The 18577-nt window shown below is 44.8% G+C and overlaps 1 protein-coding gene across 6 annotated transcripts in view; it reads right to left on the bottom strand.

Moving 5' to 3' along the window:
• LOC138363394 (uncharacterized) overlaps positions 1-18577 on the bottom strand; it is a 254365-nt gene that overhangs the window by 18231 nt on the left and 217557 nt on the right. The window contains exon 2 of one of the 6 annotated variants that reach the window (XR_011228052.1): positions 16500-16609. The exons of the other annotated variants lie outside the window; for them this stretch is intronic. The gene's annotated coding sequence lies outside the window, so the exon portion shown is untranslated. The remainder of the gene's footprint in view (positions 1-16499; positions 16610-18577) is intronic. 6 annotated transcript variants of the gene reach the window in all.

Raw genomic sequence — 18577 nt, 5'->3', positions numbered from 1 at the left:
AGGAATAATTCAACCAATTTCAAACTCAGTCAAAATATACACGTGTATTTACATCCAAGTTTTCAAACCTCGACCCACTTATCGAAACTAACCACAAAATCAATTCGAAAATCAACTCCCACGTCGATCAAATGCAACGAACATAACTACACAAAATGCAACAAGCACTTCCATAACACCACACATTGCTAAAAACCTGTGTCCTCCTTAGTATAAATAAAAAATACTTCACCCTATATAACCTATCTCAGAAAATATATCCAATTATTTACCTGGCGACTACTGGCAACCCTAAATACTAAAATGTATATTTTACGACCTATTAATGCCCAATCTAGCTTCCTCCATCATTCCTCCTCTTTTCCTCCATCATATCTAAACATATATTTTTATCTCGCACAATCCCCAGGATGCAGCCTTTAGCAGCTTTCTGACTTCCAGATTACTATTTACTGCAAGGTGAATAGAGTGAGCGAGTGAGTGACAGACGGAGACAGACAGACGGGGGGGGGGGGGGGGGGAGGTTCCTTTTAACATACCAAGAGAATTGGTAGCATTTAGTTTAGCGACCTGACAATTTGCTTAGAAAGTTTTAAATGTATGAAGACTAATATATACCTACATTATATAAGTTTTGTGATGTACACGTTTTCTTCAGAGTGGGTTTAAATCAAATAATTAGCAGCGCGATTGAAAAATACACTATAGTATTATTTCACACCTTACAATCAGATGGAGTTGTTGGACCTGGTCAGTGTCTGCTGACCTCACATGATTCAGTTGTTGGTCGACCTCGGCGGTGTAGACATACTACTGCTCTTGCTTGTAACGCATTACAAGTTTCCCTTAGTTGTGTAACAAACTTTCCTAGTTTCCTGTGACGTTTTGTGCAACAATATTGAAAAATGGCATACGCTGTGCACGATGAATGTGTCCTTTACATTGCTGAAGTGGAAGACACAAATCAAGTGGAAGACGAAGATAAAGTGAAAGACGGAAATGTGGAAGGCAACATTCACGACCAATGTGTATGTTATGGATGCCGCAAGGACGCGAGATCGTCAGATCATGCAATGCTGTGTGCAATATGCCAACAATGGAGGTATAGACAATGTGGTACTGGAGTTTCTAGTGAAAAATACTATCGTTTACGTGAATCAAAATTTGAGGAAACAAATTTCCTCTGGTGCTGTCCTGATCGCTCTACACTTACATTGTATGAAGATAACACGTCTAGAGATAAATTTAGCAGAAGTAGTAATAAGTACGAAGCATCCTTCACGGTAGACCTTCCGATAGAGCATGTCGCTGTTGTCCAGGACACGTCTATCCGAGACGAATTAATACCATCAACTGTCACAAGACGCCCCTCTCACCTGGGAGATAATACCAACAGGCACGAGGCGTGGGAAACCAAGACTACATAATAGTCACGGATATACATATACTATACGCAAGGAAACGGATTTTGCGACTTTCTGGTGGTGCAGTATTCGACAGAAGAGCAACCGTTGCTTTGCCACAGTCATCCAACATGGAAAGGATTTCAAGCAAGGAGCCAATTGTCACAATCATTTGGGTGAGCCAGGTGCTCTAGCTACGACCAAGGTTACTGTAGCTGCCAAGGAGCGCTGCAAAGCAAATCTCTTAATTTCAGCAGCATCTGGGGGACAACTTTGCTTTATATATTTTAATCCCCTTACTGTACCGTGAGGCGTCCCTTGTAACTTTGCAATACCAACTGGTTTCTGAGCTAAAGCTCAAGTCCAGTCGCCGCGAGGGCAATAATGAGAAACGAACATTTGTGGAAACTTTGGGACCGTTACGAGGAAAAGCAGATAAGCACCTCACAGTTCCTTAAGGAATGTTCACGTTTTATCCCAGGAAGTTCCTGAACTAGAATTAGAAAAAAGCAGTCTTTACAGGTTGTTATTTTACTTTAGTTGTAAATGATAGTGAATAGTAGCTATTTTTACATCGAGTATGGGGTGCATAATAAATTAGCCTCCCTCGGGGGCGCCTTGTTTCTAAACGTGATAGTCTTAAATCCTTTAATCTCAAATCTTGCTACAATGTATCTCTTAATACATGTTATGTACTCTCGCAACCCAATGTACCTTCTTGTATATAAATAGATTTCAACTGTAAGGGGATATGGTTTGCACCTTGTTATTCTAATAATGGATAAATAATTCTAATAATGTTATTCTAATAATGGAAGCGTTAATTATATGAACAAGTGCCATGTATTTATTCAGACGAGAACAACAGCGAACACAAACCAGCGCATATACGAACTGAATGGTTTGTATGTACAAACTTCTCAGTGAACGAAGTTGTTTCTTGCCCGGTATCCGAAATTGCAGTAGAAGACTTTACCAGTCCCCCCCTCGCACACTCCCACCTCAGCCAGCCAGCCAGCCTTCAACACCACTGCTCGTGCTCATCTAACGTCAAATTTGCGACAACCCAACCTAAATCAACGTTACAAACGTACAGGTATGTCTTTGCAGTAGATTTACAAGCCAAAAATCGTATATTAAGGCATTTAATTGGACGTGTGTACGAGTATCCCTTCTCCCACTAGCAAGTCTATGGTAACCCAACTTGACTCCAAATTCTGCTTTTACGATTTTCACCCCTTTGTGTGTCTTTAGGAGCCGATGCTTGGTGCTCGTTCTGGTCGCTTTCGTGGGTATTCCTTTCTCTTCCCCCCCCTTTCCCACCCAGCTGTTGCTGGGGCTCCTAGCTCTTCTGCTTTCTTGATTCGTTCTGATGTTCCCTTTGTCCCCTTCGTTTTTCCTTCACCTCTCCATTGTTCTGCTGCTCGTATCTTTTGTGAGGAAATGGTACACGGTTTGTTCCATTCATCTCTTCCCCCCCTCCCCACCCAGGTGTCCCCCTCTCTCTTCCCGATCTTAAACACCTACTGGACGCCTTGCTGGAGCCTGTGCTGCTAGGGGATTTCAATTGTCGACATACCCTTTTGGGTGATGTTCACACACCCGAGGTCGTCTTCTCGAACCCTTCATCCTCTCTTCTTCCCCGTCTGAATTCTGGCGAGCCCACTCATTTAGACCGACTCGCACCCTTTCCTGTATTTATCCTCTTTGCTCGTCTTCCCTTTACTTAGATTTCGAGTGGCGGGTTCTTTATGACCTCCATGGCAATGGCCATTTTCCCATCCTTGTTTCCTTTTTTTTTTCTTTTCACATTCCCCTCTCCTTTCCTAGGTGGCAGTTTGTCGAGGCTGACTGGCTCCTCTTTACCCTCCGTGCTACTATCTCCGACCTCTCCATTCTGCCTCTCCCTCGCGCCCTCTTATGACACCGTCTTCGACACTGCCCTCCACTTCTCCTCGCTCTTCTTCTCGGGGAACGCGGAAGTGCATTCCCTGGTGGAATGTGGACTGTGCTCGGGCTGTCCGCTGTAAGCGTGCAGCCTGGAAGACACACTGTCACCGGCAGAATCTTTTTTGTTTCGGAAGGCAAGTGCAGTGACCCGTAGGACCATCCATAAGGCTAAACGTGCATGTTGGATGTCACATCTCCATCACGTCCGAAACTCCTCTACTGCTGATCTGGAAGCATATCCACAAGATAGCTGGTAAGTTCGTTCCCAATGTGTCACTGGTCCTTCACCTCTGTAGTACTCTTGTGGCAGACCCTTGCAGGTCGCGATTGAATTTGGTTCCCACTTTTCGTCTGTTAGCTCTGGTTCTCATCTCCCTCAATAATTCCTTCCTTCGTAAGTCTTTTTTAATCTCGTCCTTTGGATTTCTGTACCCATCTTAACCTTCCCTATAATGATCCCTTCTCTCTCAGCTTCAGTCTGCCTCTGGCCCTCTGCGGTTCTACGACGGCAGGCTCTGATGGCATTCATTATGAGATGCTTCGGCATCTCCCTCTGTGCTCGTCTCAGTATTTACAGTGTGTTTAATTGGATCTGGGAATCGTCGTCAGTCCCCGAGGCATTGGCTCGATGCTGTTGTCCTCCCTGTTCGGAACCAAGGGGCTCTCGAGTCATTCCCCATGGACTTCCACCCCTATTGCTCTGAGTTGTCTGAACGTATGGCCTGATGTGGTTCTAAGAGCACTATCACCACCTCTCCCGTTCTCAATTTGGTTTTCGGAAATGCCTCGGCACAACGGATGTCCTGGTGAACTGGAGGTCTATAGTCGTGCTGCTTTTGCCATGAAGACCTCGTTGTTGTCGTCGTCGTCGTCCTTTTTGACCTGGAAAAGGCTTGTGACACTACCTGGTGGTATCATTCTGTCCCAACTTCATTCTTTTGGCCTTCGTGGGAATCTCCCCCCCTCTTCCTCCAGAGTTTCCTCTCTCTCGTCGTTCCTTTCGAGTGAGTCTTTGTACCACACACTGCCCCTTTTGGGCAATATGAGGGTGTGCCCTAAGGTAGTGTTCTGAGCACTACTATTTCTTGTTGCCCTCAATGGCTTTTTCCTCCCTTCCTTTTGGCATTTTCTCCGCTCTATGTAGACGATCTTGCCCTTTGCTGTCGGGGTGATGATTCGCCTCTCCAAAGGCGGCTTCAACTTGAGATTGATGCCGTGTCATCGTGGGCCACCGTTCATGGCTTCAGGTTCTCTCCGTCTAAGACTTGTGCTATGACTTACTCGAAAGCATGTCATTCTCCGTCCCTCTGTCACTATGGTCATCCCCTTGTTCACAAGGATTCCGCTAAGCTTCAGGGGTTAATCTTTGACACTTTTTGTCTTGGTCAGCCCATCTTTCTTACCTCTGCTCTGAATGCTCTAAGGCCCTGTCCCTCAAGGTTTTGTCCGTTACTACTCTGGGGGCTGATAGGTGTACACTCCTCTTTACATTCCTCAATCGTCCTGTCTAAACTATTGTGGTTACCCTGCTTACTCGTCCTCTTCTACTCTTCCCCGTCTTTATGCTTTGCACCATGCTGGGTTGCGCCTCGGCTCTGGGTGCCTTTCATTCGACTCCCACCCTCAGCTTGTATGTTGACACTGGCTTTCTATCTCTCCAGGATCACCGTGATCGCTACCGTCTTTGCTCTCTGGCACTGTCCTTGCAACATCCTTCCTCTTGCCTGTCGTGCCTTGACTTTTACCCCACATGTAGTTCCTGTTCCTCTTCACCACCTCCCTCTTTCTGTCCAGCTATCTCGCTTAAAGGACTCATTTCTATTAGTATTGTTCCTTCCTTGCCCCTGCGGTGGGTCCCCCTTCCGAAGTTTTGTACATCCTTGACCCACGTTACTAAAGCTTTTACTCCAACGGTTCTGAAGTGCCTTTTCTGGAGCACTTTTCACGCTCCAGCTCCATTTCCAGCTTCACCGATGGGTCAAAGTCTGCAGACGGTATGGGCTAATTGGTTGTTTTTCCCGACCGCCTTTGTGTGTGTCGCCTCCCTTCGGAGACTAGCATCTTCACAGCAGAAATTTATGCTATTCTCTCTACTCTCCGTCTCCTGCTTTCTCGTTGAATATCCTCGTTTGTGATTGTAGTAGACTCTTAGTGCCCTCGTGGCTCTCAGGTCCTTTAATCCTGTCCATCCGGTAGTCTTCGAGATTCAACATTGGCCGTTTCTTATCTCTAGTAAATTTAAATCCGTAGAGTTTTGCTGGGTTCCCAGCCATATACCTATGTGCAGGCGATGAGTCACAATAACGTGGCTGAAGTATCACACTAGTATCACACCAGACCACACACTAGAAATTGAAGGGACGACGACGTTTCGGTCCGTCATGGACCATTCTCAAGTCGATTGTGATGAGGTAGGGACAGGCAATAAATAGGCAAGAGAGCTGAGGAGGAAAGTCAGGTGTAGGGGATAGTAGTAATGAGAACTGCAGCAGGCCTATTGGCCCATACGAGGCAGCTCTTATTATAACCACCGAAGGAGATAGTAATAGGAAAAAAGAAGAGGATAGCAAGGGAGCGTAGGAGAAGACAATGAACAGAAAAAGGGAGAAGAGAGAAAGAAAAGGAAAGAGAAAGAAAGAAATGGAAGGGGGAAAGCTTATGTTAAGTCACGTTTGTTAGAAAGATTAGAGCATTTGAGTATATACTGTGAAAGGGAAGAGTCCACAGCAACAAAGCCAGGACTCAAGTTCATGTTGGGTACATTGTTTATAAGAGCCGATTCTACAAGACGGCGTCTGTGTAGAGTAGAGGCAGGAAAGATTATTTTGGAGGAAGACCAATCAATGGGGTGATTAGAATCCCTCACATGGAAGAAGAGAGCATTGTTAGTGTCTGCAGACTTAACACTTCTCTTGTGTTCTTTAAGTCTGTCATTCAGTGTACGGCCAGTTTCGCCAAAGTATTGGAGAGGACAAGATGAACAGGAAATAGAGTAGACACCAGCAGCATTAGAAGCAGGAGGAGCAGTGTGAACTAGATTGCTACGAAGTGTGCTAGTTTGTCGAAAGGCGAGTTGTCGTCGACGAAATGTCGTCGTCCCTTCAATTTCTAGTGTGTGATCTGGTCAACATATACCTATGTTTTTTTGAAGTGGCGCCTTGGGCAGTGGGGACATGGCCGCTTCCCCTTACCTCATGCCTGGTCAGACGCCCGAGGTGGTTCCCCGGGCACTGGGACTTTAGCCCCTATTGCCCCGTTCCCCAAAGCTGTATTTCCCCTGTACAGCCTGGACACGGTGGCAGGAATGCACCACTCGCATACCGCTGTACAGATCCCTCAGTGATTGGTAGTACCAGTGCAGTGTTACACAGTGTAGAGGACGAGCGAGTGAGCGTGTGCGCGGATAAAGTAGGTATCAGAGTGGCACACTCTGCACTTGCCACTCTAGGACCCTCACCACCAATGCGGTACCCTCAGCAGCGTTGCCAGCTGACCGTGTATACACCTGCGTTTGCTTGTATGGTGTCTGAACTATTCTTCTTGTCTCTGCACTATGATTAGTAGCCGCCGCTGTTCTGGGTCCAGGCCATAGCATGAAGTGCTCCCACTCTGTGGTAGATACTGAAATGTCTTGTCACTTCATGTTGTGACTGGCAACTATGGCCACTTCCCTCCCGCCTTCTGGGGTCACCCACAGCAACCCTTCCCAAAATGCTTCAGACGCATTTGCGTCCACTTCGGCCACCACCCCGCATGACGTACAGCATGACCAGACACTCCATCCCTCTATACCCATGTATGAGGAGGACACCAGCTCAAGTGATGAAACAGCCTCAGATGGTAGTTTTACTGTACACAAAGGCTGGAGTACCTTACGTAAATAGAGAAGGTTAAGGGACGGTAACAATTTTGTCAAGACGACCAATGTCGCCCCCCACAACGGGGGGGGGGGGGGGGGCACCACGACCCACCCTGGCACCCCGTAATAAATATGCCAGGCTGGCATTTCCATCTCAAGTTACCAGTGACCAGAGGTACGCCTGGATGAGACGTGACTTTCCTCGTCATTTTCCTGACCACATAGACCTCAATCCCTAGACACGCCTTGCCCTACATCTATGTAGCCAGGTCCGATGAAGTCACCATCTCGGCCCTACTTCAAGGTCGAGTGGGTGGCATCACATTCAGTAAAGTAGACTCTCCTGAGAGGTCCAGGAGGTACAGAGAGTACCTTGTCACATCCTACCCTCATGACCTTGACATCTCCCATGCGAAAGAACTACCAGGTGTGTACGGTGCAAGACGCATCAAGTCTTGAGGCAGGCCACTCAACAGGATTGTCATCGTCTGGGAACGTGTGATGACTTGGGGGGGGGGGGGGGGGGAGGGGCGGCGTCTCAAGTTCCTAGGCCCCTACTGGCCAGCCTGCCCCATAACACCCAGGGCGTCCTCAGCTGTCATGTGTTTTAAGGGGGTTTCTCACCGGAATTATGAGAGCTGTTTTAGGGTATTCATAATTTATTATCCTGATACATGTGAAAGGTGCTGCACCTAGGCCAAGTTTCAGCATCTCAGCCTAAATAGAGAATGAGAAAAAAAAAAAAATTCAACAATGTTCAATTGCTTTCACAGCCCACAATTGTGAACCAAAATCATTTCTACGACACTCAGCTATGACCTTACTATATAATAAAGATTTGGTAGTAAGATCTTTATCCCAAATGTATTTAGTGCAATAATACAGATTTTTAAAAGTTTCCCAAAAACGTATGCAACAAAATGAAGTTTATCATTATTTATAAAATCAATAAATCTACGTAGATAAGAAAAACTACCGTCGTTTTTAGAGGCGTAAACTCTACATATAATGTGCATGTTTCATGTAAATTGAATTATAAATAAAGGCTGTGCAGGCAGATCTAGTTGTAAAAGTTGGAGTTGCGTAGCGCGCGCGACAAGTTCCTCTACTCGCGGTCACTCGTGACAATGCATGATTTACGCATTGCGGCCAGCTCGTACCTTCTATGGAGAGCTCGCATGCATCTAGCTTTCAATGCTTTTCTCTTGTTCGTTTGGTAAGTCATATTGCAGTACAAATAGCAAAAATAGCATGAGTTCTGGGAGATATTGTGAGAGCGCGTCAGCGATACATCCACTCCCTAAGAGACACACACAGTCACTGAGGGGCTGAGCCACATACCACCCTCTCTCACACGATACTGTTGCCAATGAGTGTTTATATTCATTTTATGCATAACATGTTATTTTCAACGCTATTACGAAAAATAAGACTTCTACGACGTAAGATACAATACCCTGCGGCACACTCACGCCGCGAGGACCAGATTCACGAAAGTTGCAGCTGGAAATTTGACTCCAATCACGTTATTTTTCAAGATAACATTAATCGGTTTGGACCAGTGTTGCCAGAACGTTGTAGTATTTTTCGTAATTTTTCGTAAATATTCCATTTTTCTTCGGATTTTCGGGTACCAAGGCACTCAACACTTTGGTCACAGTAGCCAAGCACTGTCAATCTTCAGGAACCTGTGCCTTCTGTGCAGCCAATCACCTCACTAAAGACTGCCCCAATAAAGACCACGCCCTTGGGACCGATGAGACCATCCTCAGTCACCAAGCACAAATGTTCCAGGTGCTTGCGGGAGGGTGTGACCGCCTGGCACAAGGACTGTGTCAAGCAGCCTCCCCCGCACAGCACAGTGGGGCAACCCTCCACCACCCCAGTAACCCCCCCCCCCACCCTGGGTGGCCCCACCATTACACCTACCCGCCCCCCCCCAACCTTGGGTGGCCCCACCACAACACCTACCCGCCCCCCCACCCGGGGTGGCCCCACCACTACACCTACCCCCCCCCCCCCCAACCCGGGATGACCCTACCACCGTTCCTGACGCCAACAGCCTGACAACCTTCCCTCGCCTACCTGGAAGCCTGACGCCAGCCTACAGAGGGAGGTGGCAGAACTTCCAGCTCGCATGAATAAAATAGAAATTACCGTCAATAAGCTCCAAGAAACACTCACGAAGATTGAAAATGGTCTCGACATTTATGCTAAGATCAACATGGACGACCCGAGACAGTGTTCAAGCGATCATCTCGCCAGGCCGAGGAGTGAAGTGAACGTCCGAGTCTAGTGAAATTTCTTCCAGTGATGTAAATGCTGACGCGTCTCAAGCAAGTCTTTACGCCTCCTTCAGTGCTGTAAGTACCGCTGTGGCGAGTGAAACCTATGAAAACCCGTGTGTCTTAGCTGTATTTAACAAATTCACTCGAGAACTCATTCAAACAATACCGCTTGTGTGTACGATTCCTGACGAACATGAAATGATTGTAAATGGTAGGAAAATTGCAGGCAACCAGCTGACCTTGAAACAGGTGAAAGAACTCTGCCATTAATGACTGATCAATTGGCATTTGTAAGCAATTGTCTACAAATTGTGAATCTTTTAAACACTTCTCTTCGTCAGGTTCATGAACACCATTACCCACGACCAACACTTAAATTTATCACGTGGAATGTGAGAAGCGTGCGAAGGAGGCCGTTTGATCTAATGATGTACGCTGGTGCCAACAACATTGATGTACTGTGCCTGCAGGAACCACACACTGCAAACAAAACATAAAACGCCACCCAAACTCCCAGGTTATGTAGCTTTCTCAAATGTTGGTTCACATGTCGGTATCTTGACGCATGTTAAAAGTAACCTAGTGTGTAAACATGTTAAAAACCACAAAAGTGACCACTCGTTATCAGCAGTTTCAGATTGCTACAGCACCCGGGTTTCTTAACTTAGTTAATGTATATGCAAGGTGCGATCAAATGGTGGAAGCCTCTCCCAAAAGTTACCAGCAGCTCTCAAACCATTGTAATGGGTGATTTTAATGCTAGACCCACTAGCCTGGGTGACACCAAAACAAACAGGAATGGCAGTCTTTGTAAAATACTTGAGATAATAACATGTTTGTATTCAACTTTGACTCCTAACGTCACACACCTCATGGGTGGCAGGCTTTATTATGTCATTGGTCACGGTCTCATTGATAATGCTGTCGGAGGATCAATTCTTTATGAATTAGTTAGTGTATGATCTGAATATGGCAAAGTGATCACTATCAATAATGTCAAACCCCTAAGCTTTGAAAAAATAATATCCCTGAAAATTTACACATGCTCTTCAAATTCTGCATTTCTGAATGGTATAACACTTACTGCTTTACTACCGTCAATGCATTATATGAGGACCTGGTCACTGAAGTAACCGCTTTTTATGACAATGTTGTAAAATCCACAAGACCCAAAACAGTGAGGAAGGGACAGAGGTGGTTCACTGACTCACGCCTTAAGCCCCTGCATGACAGTTCTATTCCTAGTTGAGCAGTATAAAACACAAAACAGCCGACACCCTCAACATATTTCTAAAAGCCAGCCGAGAGTTGAGAGAGCTAAAGGAACAGGTGTCTAACCAGCACTGGGAACAGTTTCTGCAAGGCATCAATCATGCAACATCCTCATCCCAAATGTGGAATAAAATTAAAAAGATTTCTCGTCCTAGCAGTCGTCAACTTTATCACCATTCACCTGTAGACTATGCCGACATGCTGCTTCAACAATATACAAGCACTGCTAGTATAAGCAGCCTGCCTCTAGATGTGCAAAACTATCTGGCTAGTACTAAAATAAATCTTAACTTCAATATTGAAATTGCCTGTAGTGAAATAGGGCCTGATGATAACTATGGCATAACCCCCTTTTGAAATTAAAAATGCACTCAAGAAAGGTAAGGCTACCTCTCCTAGAGAGGATGGCATCACATACAACACCATAAGAGTACTTGCTGAGCTGCCAAATAGCCCTTTGATAGAACTGTTTAATCAAAGTCTAAGGCAGGGTGTCTTGCCTGACCGCTGAACACAGGGACTCTTAATACCCATACCCAAGCCTAATTCACAAAAATTTAGACCCATTTCTCTGACGTCGTGAATGTGTAAAGTTCTTGAGAGAATTATTCTCGACAGACTAATGTTTCAAATCAAGCCCCACCTTGCCCCTAACCTGCATGGTTTCCTTCCTGGAAGAAGCACACAAACTTGCTTTGAGTATTTTATCAGAGAGGGACCAAACTCTCAGGCGGCATTTATTGATCTCCAAACTGCCTTTGATACAGCAAACAGAGAAATAATCCTAGAACAGCTAGCCTCTTTTTGGAGTTAAGGGAAGACTGTTGACATGGCTCAGGAGTTACCCGAGTAACAGACCCGCCTCAGTCCTTTTCAAGGGCGTCAAAAGTAAACTCTGTGCACCCTTTGAGTTGGGTACACCCCAGGGTGGAGGGCCAAGTCCTACACTGTTCAATGTTCTGATGCATAAATTAATTGATATTCCCACACTACCTGACGAAGCCGTCATTTGTTATGCCGATGATATATGCAATATTGCAAACACCCAAACTAGACTGCAAGCTCTACTCGATTCATTGGCTGCTAAAAGCATTGAATGTGGTCTTGTTATCTCTAAATCCAGAGTTCTCCATCCCCAAGAGAAAACTATGTCCCTATAACTTTCAAGGTCAACAACCTGAACATTGAAACGTGTAGGCAGCACAAATACCTTGGAGTTGGTATTAACTGACATTGTAAATGATCTACAGCGTTACCTTGAAGTGCTTCCGGGGATTAGCGTCCCCGCGGCCCGGTCGTCGACCAGGCCTCCTGGTTGCTGGACTGATCAACCAGGCTGTTGGACGCGGCTGCTCGCAGCCTGACGTGTGAGTCACAGCCTGGTTTTAACCGTAGATTAAAAGAAAGACTAAAACCATTGAGAACACTTACCGGTAAGAATATTGGTATCAATATTAAATATGCTAGACTATTCTATATGATGTTCGTTAGATCTCGTTGATAATGCTCTGCACTTAATTTCCCCTCCTCTGTTGGACAAACTTGTAGTAGTACAGAATGAGGCCATGAGGATAATTCTTGGTGCTCCAAGATGCACAAGAATCATGTGAATCAACATGCGGGAAGAATTGAAGCTTCCAACCATATGAGAGAGAATAATGCAAGTCAACACCACTTTTTGCCTTAAAGTCATGAGATCCTACAACTGCATTTCTCAGAGAAATTATTTAGTGCTGTTAACACCCTTTTGACTGGTGCCGACATACCAACTCACTCCTTTTATGATAATTGGCTGAGCAACAATGCTTACAATCTCCTTACACTTAACATTCCTTTTAAGTGCAATCTACCTGTCTGATATTCCTCTTTATCTGTACCCCACCATTCAAGTATCACACACCTGTCACCAAGATAATGAGAATCTTGCTCTTAAGCTGTCACTCTTTTAACAATTGCCTCCTCCATCGAGAGTAAGATCTCACGAGCACTGTGTGTACACCGACGGTTCAGTCCAATCTTCTACTGGACGGACTGGAGCAGCACGTAGGTTTTATAGAAATAATATTTGCACAAAGACTGTCAGTGTCAGGTTAAACAACTGGCTGACCTCCACACAAGCAGAACTAGCAGTATTACACTTAGCTACCAGTACATTAAAAAACATTAGAGGAGGAATAATATTCTGTGATTCAAAGTCTGCTCTTCAAGCAATCTAAAACTTCTCTTGGAAGATCGACAGCAAGAACCTCATACTCCCAATTATAAATGACCTAATTGATGCACAGAGTAAAGGGTCTCTTATCTCCTTTGTATGGATACCTTCACACAAATATAACCCATTGAGAGACAGACATTGCAGCCAAATTAACATGTAACAAGTTTGAAGTTGAATTAGATCTAGGTAAGTGAAACCCAACACAATTTCACTTAAGAGATGCAGAAGGATGGGAAGCTGCCCTTTCTAGATGTAACGGTCATGGAAAGGAGCGGAGGTTTCCACACTGCAGTCTACACTAAGGAAACGAACATAGGAATGTGCCTAAATGCCAACAGTGACTGCCCAGACAGGTATAAGAGGAGTGTTGTTAACGCTTATGTCGACCGTGCTCTCAGCCACAGCTCAGAATGGAAGCAAGTCGACGAAGAACTCTGTAGGGTAAGGCAGGTCCTAGTCAACAACGGCTTCTCCAATGGTTTCGTTGAAGACATCGTAAGAAGGAAAGTGAAACGCCATGCAACCTCTGAAGAGACAACTAACACAACACCTATACCCCCTATTAGACTTTTACAGGAACTTCTTTTCCACAGCTCATAAAATGGAGGAAAGGGTCCTGAAAGATATTGTTAATAGAAACGTTATCCCTACAGACGAAAATCAGAAGATACAACTGACGATTTACTATAAAACCAAAAAAAACGGCCAGCCTACTCATGAGAAACTCTCCAGACACAAAGCAGAACGCTTTGAGACCAACGTCGTCTATGCCTTCAAATGCCCTCTTGGGGACTGTAAGCCTCAAAAAACTCAGTATATAGGCAAGACAACAACATCTCTCTCTAGGCGTTTAACGATGCATAAGCAACAGGGCTCCATTAAGGAACATATAATCTCTTCCCACAACCAAACCATCACCAGAGAAATCTTAGCAAACACAGAAATCATTGATAGATACAGCGATAGCAGATGGCTTGACATCTGCGAGGCACTACACATCAAGAAGTCAACACCAGCAATCAACACCCAATTAATGCACAACTATATTCTACCCACTTCAAGACTCCGCTCCAATATAGAAGCATCAAGAAATATGGGCCAATAGGCCCTCTGCAATTACTTCCATTCAATAACCATTGTTTCGTGTTCTGTCTTGTGTTGAAAGTTTGTTTTCACCTCATCCAAAACTTTTGTAACATGTCACCTCACCCAAATGCAGGTACAAGAAATCGAAGATGTTTAAGCTCTATTCAGTTACAGTTGTGTGTGTAAACTAAAGTCTGAAAATGTAATAAGTTTTCTAAAACGCGCTCAAGTGTCGCATCAGACTAGAAATAAAAATGAATTTTGGAGAATTGATTTTTCAATTACCATCAATAGTGAAAAGTAACATAAGAGAAAATTCGTGTTAGAATTATTAATGTTACTTTTTCGGTCATATTTAATATTATAGGAACAGTTTAAGAGGAACAGTTTAATAGGACAGGAACAGTTTAAGAGGAAGCAAGAATTAATCCTAGTAAACCAGTATATGGGGCTGATGCTAGCCTCAACGAGGATTATTGTCGTCATCCTTGTTTATACCTGGTGGACCAGGCCTACCGTACAATAAGGCAAGACCTCACAATTTTCATCATTTATATATGTAGATTAATACTGTAGTTTTATTAGCTGCATATATAAATATAATATAACCCCCTTCCCCCCCCCCCCTAATGTGCAAGGAGTCTATTTGTGAGAATATTGCAGAAAGCAGAAATATAATCCGCTAAATATCATACAATTTGCTATTGAAATATATATATATTAGCGTAAATAAACACTAAATTCATATAAATTAAATATAAATCTCACAGGTTGGTTCCCCACACTAGAGAATAATATTTGGCATGATTGCGATTTTATTTTATTGCATGTTTTAATATTTCTGTATTGTTCATGTCTCCACTTTATTTTGATGAACCATCAAAAACGAACCATCTATTTTAATTAACATTACATGTTTAGTTGTTTTTAGGATCTAATATTTTAGGGTTACTGCTGCGGGGCCTATGAGACCCATGACTTCCCTGGAAACACAAACCGTAACTGCTTCTATTTTCCGCTTGTTACAACTTGTAATAAAGTTGTTACATCTTGGCTTAACGTGTTTATGACTTATTAGAACATTGTTACAACTTGCTATATTGGTTGTTATAACTGGTTAGGAGGTGTTAAAACTTGTTCGAACGTTGTGCCAACGTCGTAGTTTCGGTGTGTGTTTGGCGGGTTGTGGCTGGGCCGCTGGACCCCAAAGTCAGAGCAACACCCTTAAACCGGAACTGCGGCATGATCTCCCACACTACATTACCGCATGACTGGTTATCAGACTCGTTGGCATGAGTTTTTTTATTATTATTGTTTTCTACCACACACGTAGCCACACATTTACAATACTAACCAGCATATATACATTTTCTTGTGTCCATGGACAGGGTTAGAGACGTGTTAAACATATAGTTCAGGGATTCGTCGAACGATCAACCACAGGTGACTCGGTATGAGGTACCTGGAGCTTTCAAATTACTTTATTTACTTTGTCCATAATGATATCCTCAATGCAACCAGAGTTTGCCGGTGCAGACTACTGATCACATGACTTTGTATGACAACCCTCTCGTGTGATGGGGATTTTTAGCATCACGTAGACAGTTTTTTTGACATGCTGTACTCCCTTCATATAGTCTGGGGTAGCTGCCCAAATGCAGTTGTACTTAAATGTGTTAAAAAAAAAAAAGGTGGTGTTGCGCGCGATTGTATCTGAAGGCCCTTCCACAGATCATGTGAGGTAGGTAGGTTGGGGAGGGGAGGGGAGGGGGGAGGGGAGGGGAGGGGTGGGTGTGTGTGTGTGTGTGTGTGTGTGTGTGTGTGTGTGTGTGTGTGTGTGTGTGTGTGTGTGTGTGTGTGTGTGTAACCCAGTGCCTTGTACTAAACACTAAGATACAATGTTCCTCACCTGCAGAAGCTCAAAAACTCTTGCATCAAGTTATTAAAATCCTCAACACCAGCACCACTCCTCCCTACCTCATTAGTCTAGTTGACTTCCTCTGCTGTAATGCTTCAAATGTTACAATTGAAGTCACGAAACACGCAAATGCAGAACTACAAATTTGCTCTAAATGCTCTGCAGAAGGCCATTTTTATACTCTGTGCTCTGCCCACACCCTAAAATGCACTAATTGCCATGGTGCTCATTCAGCAGTTGAGTTTTTCTCTGAGGGCAAGATTTATAAAAAAACTTTGTACTAACCAACTTCTCACTCATGCACACCCTCATTTTTCCTCAACCTCCCACAACCCATCACATTACCAAACAGCATCAGCCAACTATGTTCTATGCCAGTGTCTTAATGCTTCCCATCACCACCACCCCCCCTACTACTGCACAACAAACTCGGTCCTCTCCACCACCTTATTCTCCTCTTCAGAACCTCTCATACGAACAAGTCACTGCCTGTGTACAAGCTGCTTACCTGAAGGCCAAAGATGATCGTGACTTTGCTGACTATCTTCCTATCTTTCTCACAATGGTCTTCCTAGTATCTGTCCCTCCTCCTCTGCTCTTACACTGCTCCATTTTCTCCTAGTCAAATTCAAATGTTTATTTAGTTAAAGTACATACATACAAGGGGTGATACAGATTGATGCAGAAGTCCTCGCTCCACAAAACACCACGACTTCAGCCGAGGAAAATACCATACTTCCCCCAGAACCTCCAACTAACCCAATCCTGACAGAAAACGGAACCACTGACCAGACTGCAGACCCTGTACTTTAAGTTGCTCGCCCACAACGACCAATTTTGTGATAGTTGGCAGGGCGCATTGCACTAGGTCAGCCCCACTCATCCTAAACATACCCCGGAGAAGATGGAGGGCCTCCGAATAATTGGCATTGTCGGGTAAAGCACTAGCAAGCTCAAGTCACTGCACAAAAGATCGCAGGAAAGTAATCAAGACAGATCACAAGCCTGCCCACCGTCACTGCGACCCATCAAGGGGTGGCAATGCGCCATAAACACTTCAAAGTCTAGACTAACCCCCGTCGACGACATTGTATTAAAGATCAACCTCCTAAAGATCCCCAAGACATCGCAGTTACACCCATCGATATTGGCCGAGAATTTTGTACTCTTTACGAATCAATGCTCGATTCTGACATTTATCACTAAAGCATTTATGTTCATATATTCTTTCCTCAGTTACTAGGATATTAACATTGTCCATTTGTTCCCTAATATAACAGAAATCACAATTGAGTGGTGAATCAAATGAACAAATCCACAAGGGCCCTTGATTAAAGCAGCGTCTGGGATATGCTCTGACGCAGGTTCGAATCCTCGTCACGGCCCTTGTGTATTTGTTCATTCTCTAATATATATTCGAGTTAAATGTAGCATGCTGTAGTGTGCTTATATAAGATATTTGTTAATGCTTGTTTATTCATGTTGGTGGGGGGGGGGGGGGGGGGGAGGGGTTAGTGGCGTCTAATGGGGGGGGGGGCATGACCATGTATGGCTGTTCCAATGATGTGTGCAGTGTACCTAACGGAGCGTCACTGATTTACTCCTATAATTCAGTTTTCTTGTATGTACATTTCTTTTAATTACACCTTATTAGTGTTAAATGTATTAGTGTATTTACAAATATGTTCATAAGTATTACTCTCAGACAGCAGAGTATCTAGAGATTGTGTGTTCCTTAGTTGGTAAGGTGTAGACCCCACAATAGACCTCAACAACTAACCCCCTCGCAACAAACACCGACCCTAAGGCCAGCTTAGGTGCTGAACTCCTAGCATTTGCCCATATCGCATTTCCAAACAACCCGGTGAAGCTGCTGGGTTTCTGGAACTCACTCAGGAAGGGCAATGGCCTGTCCCCTGCCCACGTGTCCGAGGAATCGCTCGCCTATCTGTCTACTAACAACACAACACCCGCCGAGAAGGCCCATGCACAACCTAACAACAACCTCCAAAGTTCTCTCCGCCCCCGGGCCACAGCCAACACCCAAGAGAGACCAAACTTCCAGAATCACCCTGGTCCCTCCACCGACAAACTGGCAGACTCCCAGGTCCAGTATTACTACAGTAGATCCAGTCAGGATGATGGCTGTAGTCTTGGCACACAGCCTTGCCATAAGATACCATAGATGCATAGAGCGTCCCACGTACTGGGGTTCCAAGATGCTCAGGGCCAACACTCTTAGCCGAAACTCATCCCCTGAGGACAGGGTGAGGACAGGGTGAGGACAGGGCGAGGACAGGGTGAGGACAGGTACCCTTACCTGAATGCTTATCACCTGGCCTTATTCAACGCTCCTGCCAGAGCGGGAGCTTCAATTTAATATAAAACAGGGACCTCTCCTTCCAAGGACCCCCCCCCCCCCGCTTTAAGACGTTCTTTGCGGGCAACCAACAGAGCTGACCAACAGATTGACCTGTTACACTGACAGAGTGACCAGGCAAAAACGTGGGATCAGACCACATCCCTGTGTTCACCACCCTCCAAGCTACCCCCCTTCCGGTTTGTGGCACCTCCCAGGCCCAGACT

Source organism: Procambarus clarkii, chromosome 11 (genome assembly GCF_040958095.1).
Source record: "Procambarus clarkii isolate CNS0578487 chromosome 11, FALCON_Pclarkii_2.0, whole genome shotgun sequence".
In the NCBI taxonomy this organism is placed as follows: Eukaryota; Metazoa; Arthropoda; class Malacostraca; order Decapoda; family Cambaridae; genus Procambarus; species Procambarus clarkii.
This window is presented reverse-complemented; position numbering and strand designations above follow the sequence as displayed.